Genomic DNA, 8,380 nt, shown 5'->3' with positions numbered 1-8,380 from the left:
CTGACCTTACTTCCCAAAACAGGAAGTAACCTCTGCCCTTACCTTATACTTACAAAATTAACCGGTTATTTTCCATGTATCAAATTAACTGTACATCAATCCGGTATGCAAAAAAAAAAAAAGGAAAATGTTTATGCTCAACATAAAAATAAAACATACAAAATAAAATGCGTTAATTACATTATCATTACAAGAGCTCCACCTAGTAGTCAAATACTAACATTTCACCAACTGTTACATTCCCACCATCACACTATCGCAACAGCATGTGTGATCCTAAAGGAATTTGACCCAACAATGAACTTAGCGAAGGTTAACCAATAAACATTATGTTGAGTCTTTTCTCTGCTTCAAGTAAAAGTATAGTCTTATGTATGGGTCTCTCTAAAATCGTCTTAGTTGGGTGCTTTCCCTTATTGTCTCTAGTAGAGTCAACGATGAGAAGCTTAACTTTTCTGACTCTGCCGTCAGCTCCTGGAGTGACTTCCACGACTTTGGCGAGTTTCCATTGATTTCTTGGAAGACAATTGTGATCTGCAGGATTTTGTTCAGAGGCAACATATCGCCATTGTCTTGGTTCTGTACTTGATCTGATTCTCTGTATTCTGTTAGCAACAAATACATGAAAGCGCCTTGTGTCGTTGTTAATATAACCAAGGACAACTTCGGAATCAGTCCAGTAGTACTCCTGAATATTTTGGATCTCCAATTCTCTCTTTAGAAAGTCAGCTGCTCTCGTAGCTACTACAGCCGCAGAAAGCTCCAATCTTGGGATGGTTGTCACTTTAGTAGGAGCGACTCTTGCTTTACCCATCACAAGAGTGCACTGTACTTCTCCAAACTTGGTCACTGTTCTCAAGTATGAGCACACACCATAACCGGTTACACTGGCATCAGGAAAGCTGTGTAACTCATACTGCTTCACTTGGTCAGATGTTGATGGGACATAACAACGTGATATCTTTATGGAGGACAGGTTCTGGAAGTCTCTGAGCCAAGATTCCCATTGAGGCTTGAGATCTTCTGGAAGTGGCTCGTCCCAGTCAAGCTTTTCCTGACACATTCTTTGGAGGAGTTTCTTACCAACTAAAATGAACGGAGCGACGAATCCAAGTGGGTCGAATATTGAAGCCACTGTCAAGAGCACTCCTCTTCTAGTGAAGGGGTTATTCTTTACAATCACTCTGAATTGAAAGGTGTCTGAGCTTACACACCATTGGACCTCTAAGGCTCTTTCTATCTTTGGCTCTCCTAGTGCCAGATCCAGATCAGTTGCTCCTGCTACACATTCTTCCTTTGGGATAGCAGCAATCACTTCCTTGCTGTTGCTAAAGAATTTGTGCAGGTGCAGCTTACCCGTGGCACACAGTTCTCTAGTTTCCTTTACAAGTTGAATAGCTTCTTGCACTGAATCCACACTCACCAAACTGTCGTCCACGTAGCAGTTGCGTTGCATGAACTTCACCGTGGCTTCACTGAACTTATTTTCACCTTGCGCAGCGACATGCTTGAATTCAAAGTTTGCGCATCCTGGTGAAGATGCTGCACCAAACAAGTGGACTCTCATGTGAAACACTTATGTGGACCTTTCCATGTTACCATCCTCCCACCATAGGAATCGGAGGTAATCTTGATCTTTTGGGGCAACATGAAACTGGTGAAACATGCGCTCCACGTCACACATGACAGCTACAAGTCCTTTCCTGAAACGACACAGAACTCCAACAAGAGTATTTGTGAGATCAGGTCCTGACAGGAGATGCTCGTTGAGCGATGTATTGTGGAACCTTGCAGAGAAATCAAAGACGATGCGGATCTTATTTGGCTTCTGCGGATGGTAAACGCCATGGTGAGGAATGTACCATGCTGGTTGATTATTTAGCTCAGCCTCTGGCACTTTCTCTGCGTCACCTCTCTTTATGATGTCTTGCATGAAAGTCACGTAGTCCTTGTAGTAGCGCTCGTCTTTTCTGAGACACCTTTCTAAACACTTCAGTCTGTGTTCTGCGCAAAGTTTGTTGTTTGGCAAGTCAGGTCTGTCTTGTCTCAAGGGTAGTGGCATTTCAAAGTGGTCATCTTGCCTTTGTCTTATGCCTTCTTTTACTTTGGCTAGAAACAGTAGATCTTCTTGTGATATTGACTCTTCTTCTACACCTTTTTCAACAAAGTCCATCTCTAGCACATTAAGTATCTCAGCTGGAGTAAGTATTTCTTTGACTTTGTTTCTGCTTACAAAGTGAACTTTTGTTTTGAGCTTGTGAGCTGGTCCTACAGCTGGCAAGACTTGTCTAACAATAACACGATGGCTTACTCCTATTTCATCTTCACCTTCAGAGTCGCTGTAGCCAATGATGCTCCAGCCAAGCAGAGATTTCTGTGCAAATGGCTGGTCTCGCTCACCACTGACCACCGCTAGAGGGAGCAATGCTTGAGGACAGTTATATCCGATCAGTAGTCCAACTTCACAATCAAGCTTGGGAGCCATCTCCTTTGATAAATGTTTCAAATGTGACCAGTTCTCTGCTGTTTTGTTTGTGGGAATATGTGATCTGTTAGCAGGAATGTAGTCTCTGGTATAGCTTGCTGGTAGTTTGATTCTCGTTTCAGAGTAAATGCCTCTTACTTGTAAGTCCTTTAACTTGCTGCTTGAAACAACTTTTGTTTTGGACGTTATAGTGGAAATCTTGAGTTTAACTGGCTCTAACATGGCGTTGAGCGACTGAGCTGTGTCTTTCAAGATGAAAGTGGTGTCACTTTGAGTATCGAGCAAAGCATACACTAACCTTTCATTCTCTGGTTCATCCACAGTGGATACATAAACTGGGATAACTGAGGAAGTACAACCTTTTGACTTTTGTTGCACAACTCTGTTGGATGTAACTTGGTTAGATACTTGCTCTTGTACTTCAGAAACCTCTGTTTCCTGGTTAGTCTTTGATTGTTGTTGGCTATTCTTTCTTTGTTCCTTGTCTCTTTTCTCTCTGTCTTGATGTAGACAGGTTGGGTGAGGCTTTTGGCATTTGTCACACACACTTCTGGAAGTGCAGTTCTTAGAGTTATGACCAGTCTGGAGGCAACCAAAGCACAGTTTTCAGACTGCACAAACTTTACTCTCTCTTCAACTGACTTGTCCAATATCTTGCGACATTTCTGAAGTGTGTGACCAGGTTTCTTACAAAAGAGACATGTGACATTAGTACAAGCCCTAGTGAACGGACAAAGTGCCTTAGCATTCAGCATGTAGTTTCTTTTGGGCTTGTCTTTGAATGCATACTTGTCTTGTTCAGTTGGCTTTATTGCAGGCAGAGAAATGATAGGATTACATGCAATTCTTGCTTCTTTATTCAGAAATTTGACAAAATCACTAAAATCTGGGAACATTCTGTGTTCATCTTGAAACTCTGTCACCGTTCTGTTCCATTGTGCACTTAGCCAATCAGGCAGCTTTGCAGCTATCCTCTGATTTTCCACGTAGTCATGCAAAACTTATAAACCTTGAACATAAGGTATGGCTGACTCAACACTGCTTAGAAAATCTGCAAACTCACGTAGATCTTTAGTGTCTTTGTTGTTAATTTTTGGCCATGACTGAATCTTGTCATGACATGATTTGCCTATCACAAAGGGATATCCAAACCTGTCGTTGAGTATCTCCCAGGCAGCATGATAAGCGGTGTCTGTTCCAACCAGAAAATGTCCTTCAATAGCCTTCTTCACTGGACCTCCTACATACTTTCTCAGGAAGAAAAGCTTTTCTTGAATTGGCAGATTCTTACAGTCAACAAATGTTTGAAAAGACAACTTCCAGTCATTATACTGCAGCGGATCACCTGTGAAGACTGGAGGCTCTGGGATTTGGATTCTGTTTGCAGTGATAGCTTCAGCGAGCATCCTTACAAGATCAGTGGAGGGCGTTTCATTTGCACCACAAATTGCTGTTTGAGGAACAGAGGCTTGGAGAGGTGCAGTTTGTTGCGGAGCTCTAACTTGAGAGGAGATGAATGGTTTCGAGTTCACATTTGGAAAGCTTGGTTGCGGGAAGGAACTATCTTGTTTTACTTGGAAATGAACAGGAGATTTGTCTTCATCCTCACTGTTCACACTTTCAGCATACACCTTCAGTCTTGCTTGTGCTGCATTACGCTTTTGCAATTCTTTCAATAGTTCCACTTCCTTTCTCTTTTGATCTAACCGTGTCTTTATTGAGGTGCTCTCAGTTAGAAATTGAGCTCTTTTCCTTTCATCCTCAACTTAAAGTTCTCTGATTTCTTCCTCACACTCATGCTGTTTTCATTATTTTAATGGTTTCTTCTGTAGCTGCTACTTCAGCTGCAGCTTCTTGTCTTTGTTGTAGTGTGACCAGAGATGATTGCTTTGACATCCCAGAAATAGACCTTGACTTATATGTGATACTTGAAGAAGCGCTTGATGAACTGCTGTCATACACGGACTCTGAATCAGGCCAGGGTGTCACGGCTCGGGGCAGCGACCGTGTGAAGAGTGGAAGGAGGACTCAAACGCAGCACTATTTCAGACGTGAAGGGTGATTTATTGACAATACTGAACATAAAGTGGAGATGGCAAACAGAACTAAGGGCGAACTAAACTGGGAGAAACTACACAAAGGAGTGGCAAACCTGAACATGAAGGGAGAACAGCAGGGAGAGCACGCAGGGAAATTCACCGGGTATGAACACAGACGACGCGACGAGGAACAGAGGAAAACACACACTATAAGTACACACAGAGACACTGGGAAATCACACACAGGTGGGAGACACAGCTGGACCTGATTAACCTGACGAGACAGGGGAACACTAACACCAGGGACCAACAGAGGGAGCACAAACCCAGAACCCAGTATCTGGGTTCTGGGTTTGGATCACCATCTTCTTCTAAGAGGCACCGAGCCTGTTCTCTGGTAGTTTCACTGATAGCCATGCACACACCACATCTTCTGCGCATTTCAATATCAGGACCTTGTATTTTTCTGATCTCATAATGAATGTTACAGATGTCAGCCATACTCGCGTCTATACCACTTACAGCTTCAGGTATTAACTCAATGTCTTTACTCTTCACCATTCTTTTAAATAAGTTTATCTGGTATTTCCACTTCTTGTAAACTCGCTCAAAATTGTTTGTCAAGTCATTTAACTTGGCCTCTTGTAAGGATTGTCCCTTTTCAGTGAGAGTGCATGTGCGCTGGCTTCTGCGCAAGCTTTCTGACTGTGTGCCTTCAGTAAATACTGAGGACTGTGGAGTTTCTTCTCCATTTTTCTGCTCTTTACTTTCATCATGTTGAAAATTATCATCAGCACTTTCTTCTTCAGTGGGCTGTATTGCAACTTCATTTTCATCTGCCATGTTGTCTTAATAGTATTTTCACTTGACTTTAACATTTACTTGATAAATTTTAGCTACTCCTTAATATGAAAGGTCACTTTGAATCTCAAATGGAACTGAGGCTTGACAGCAATTTACAAGTGCTTTTGTTACTTCCAAGACACGGACTTTTGTGCTTGCTTGATTATCTTTCACTTGTTAGCTTGCTTCTTTACTTGTTCAATGCATTTGCTGGAGCACGTGATACTTCTCTTGCTAGTAGCTTCTCTTGCTAGTAGCTTCGGTCCAACCATCTCGTTGCCTTCTCCGAGGCAGTGCAGTGTTCTACTATGCCGGCTTGTACACATACATGAGAGACACGAGAGTTCTTCCTTACTGATGTTTACTGTGCTTCTCTTAACATACACAGGTACACCGTAGAACTGGTGAATACAAATGTACAAGAAAACTATATTTCAGCATTAAAACATATTGCAATATAAAATTCACAAAATATAAACAAACATACCACTTTGGCCTGCAAGTAGACAAACCGGTGTAATTGGAACTTAGGACTTATTTCTTCTTTAACATTCACACGGCTAGACCGTCACCATGAGCAGCTTCTCTGACCTTACTTCCCAAAACAGGAAGTAACCTCTGCCCTTACCTTATACTTACAAAATTAACCGGTTATTTTCCATGTATCAAATTAACTGTACACCAATCCGGTATGCAAAAAAAAAAAGGAAAATGTTTATGCTCAACATAAAAATAAAACATACAAAATAAAATGCGTTAATTACATTATCATTACAAGAGCTGGTCAAAAAGTGGTCAAATACTAACATTTCACCAACTGTTACACAGGTTATAAATGAACACAACAAAGAGGCAGGTAAAAATGAATGGCAAAATACTCAAATACGGAAAACAAAACAGGATGCCTGTGTATTTTCTCCCGGAGCTCAGGCTCTGGAAGACAAAGCAGGACGATTTTAAGAGTTGGGATTAACAGAGTTTCTTATCAGTTTTGTTCCACTTATGGAGGATTGTATGTATCCTCATTTCCTGCCTCTAAATACAACCTGCTGTGTCCTGCACTAAACTATTCAGTGTGAACATATCAGTGTCAGGGTTCCTGGGTCGGTGACCCAGTGTTTTCAGTTTTGTTCATGTTCAGTTTATTTTTCCACTTCCATGTGCTCACTTTTCCTGTGTCAGCTCGTCTTGTGTCATTAGCCAGATTATGTTCAGCTGTGTACTCACCGGTCTCTCATTATCATCCTCATCAGTCTGTGTATTTAAGCCCTCTGTTTCTACTCGTTCACGGTCATGTCATTGATGTTGTTCCTGTCGCGTGTTCAGTTCAGTCATCCAGCCAGTTAGTCTACCCGTCCGTTAAGTTCAGCCAGCCGTCCTATCATCTTTTGTCTCCATGTTCAATAAACCTCATTCTGCACCAAGAGTCCTGCGTGTGGGTCATCCCTTCCTCGCCTCCGCACACAACCTCTGAAAATCAGGCTCTGTGAGATTAGGAAACTGAAGAAAATCTCAAAGATATGTTAGAAGAAATGTGCAAAAATACGTTTATTACATGAAAATTACCTCATGATATTTACCGAGCAAAGCCACTGACAGATGAGAAACCATGAAATGTTGTTTTCCTTAATTTTATCCATGTATCTATTTAACTGTAAAGTGTTGTGTCATTCATTAGTTAACCTGGCATGCAATTTTTAATAATGCTGGTACACAAGGTGTCCCTGCAATTTAACACAATTTAAAACAACGTGTTATTTAATAGATGTCTGAAAAAATGTGTTTATTTCAGTTTTATTATTTCTTGATATTTTTTGCTTCTAAGACCAGCGTCTCCTGATCCTAGGCGACAGATAAGAGAGACCTTGATCAGGATTCACACTAAACAAAATAAGTTTAACTCTAGAAGACGTTTCTGAAACTAAGATTGTATCACTTAATGTTACCATTGGTGGCTTTAACTGATACATTTGATATGAGGTTAGCCAATTTTCCCACTCTATCACACTGATGGTTTTAAGACTTTGCCCATTAAAAGGCTGCCATCTCCTGGTTAGTGTAACGTTAGCCCCATTTTCGTTGTGGTTTAGTCTGTGTCATTCACTCAGAAACACTCAGTTGTCTTTTATGTATTCAGCTTGTGAAGAAGACGCCATGATTAGTGGGCCTGAATGTATTCAGTGATTATCTGTTGAAAATGACAACAAATAACTTTTTAGTTGTCATCTTAAGGTCGTGCTTGTGGCACCATGTGGGGCAGTTTGCAGGTTAAGCTGCAGGATTTTGGAATCCTGTTTTCGGTGAATTCTGTTAACCCTTAAAGTAGAGCTTCCCAAAGTGTGGGGCCAACCCCCTACAGGGGGCGCAGAGCCATTGCAGGAGGGGCACTGTATGAAAAGGAAAATAAATAAATAAACGCTTGGACACTGCTAGCATAATGGACAGGTTTGTGACGGGGCTCCCCAGGGCTCTAGACTAACTTTTTGCCATGGGGGCACCGGTGCGCCTAACTTTAAAAAAATAGGCGCACCGGCACAAAAGTTAGGCGCACTCCAATTTTTCAACCGCATCACTTAACACCGCAGTTTTACATGTGCAGTTTTTTGGGGGGGAAATTGCAGTCCATACAGACAACATTCACTTCTGAATGATTAACTAACAGTCTTGTGCTTAAAGTGCTTTGTCAATATTGTAGAAAATGTCAAACTTAATCATCATCTCGGCCTCCTCTGACGACCTGTTTGCTGCTGTCCGCTGCTGAAAGGCAGTGGTAGAGGGACACTTGGGCAGTGTATTTATTGCAGCATATAATGTGTTTTCTGGATACACTGTGCTTTTTCAGCATTCACAGATTGATGGCACTGTGTCAGAGCACTGGCTATGAATTTCAGACAGATCAGGCCTTAACGTAACAAAAAAGTTATCAATACAGGGAGTGCAGAATTATTAGGCAAATGAGTATTTTGTCCACATCATCCTCTTCATGCATGTTGTCTTACTCCAAGCTGTATAG

General features: G+C 41.5%; 1 protein-coding gene across 2 annotated transcripts in view; it reads right to left on the bottom strand.

Annotated features, from left to right (window-relative positions):
• Positions 1-8,380, bottom strand: part of LOC102208233 (sodium channel protein type 4 subunit alpha B-like) — a 42,192-nt gene that overhangs the window by 27,973 nt on the left and 5,839 nt on the right. Inside the window, exon 1 of one of the 2 annotated variants that reach the window (XM_013916077.1) lies at positions 5,855-6,343. The exons of the other annotated variant lie outside the window; for it this stretch is intronic. The gene's annotated coding sequence lies outside the window, so the exon portion shown is untranslated. Of the gene's footprint in view, positions 1-5,854; positions 6,344-8,380 lie in introns of those variants that run through there. 2 annotated transcript variants of the gene reach the window in all.

Source organism: Pundamilia nyererei, unplaced genomic scaffold, assembly GCF_000239375.1.
Source record: "Pundamilia nyererei isolate P.nyererei 1_Seehausen unplaced genomic scaffold, PunNye1.0 scaffold00454, whole genome shotgun sequence".
Lineage (NCBI taxonomy): Eukaryota > Metazoa > Chordata > Actinopteri > Cichliformes > Cichlidae > Pundamilia > Pundamilia nyererei.
The sequence above is the reverse complement of the archived record's forward strand: the minus strand, read 5'-3'. Positions and strand labels throughout refer to the sequence as shown.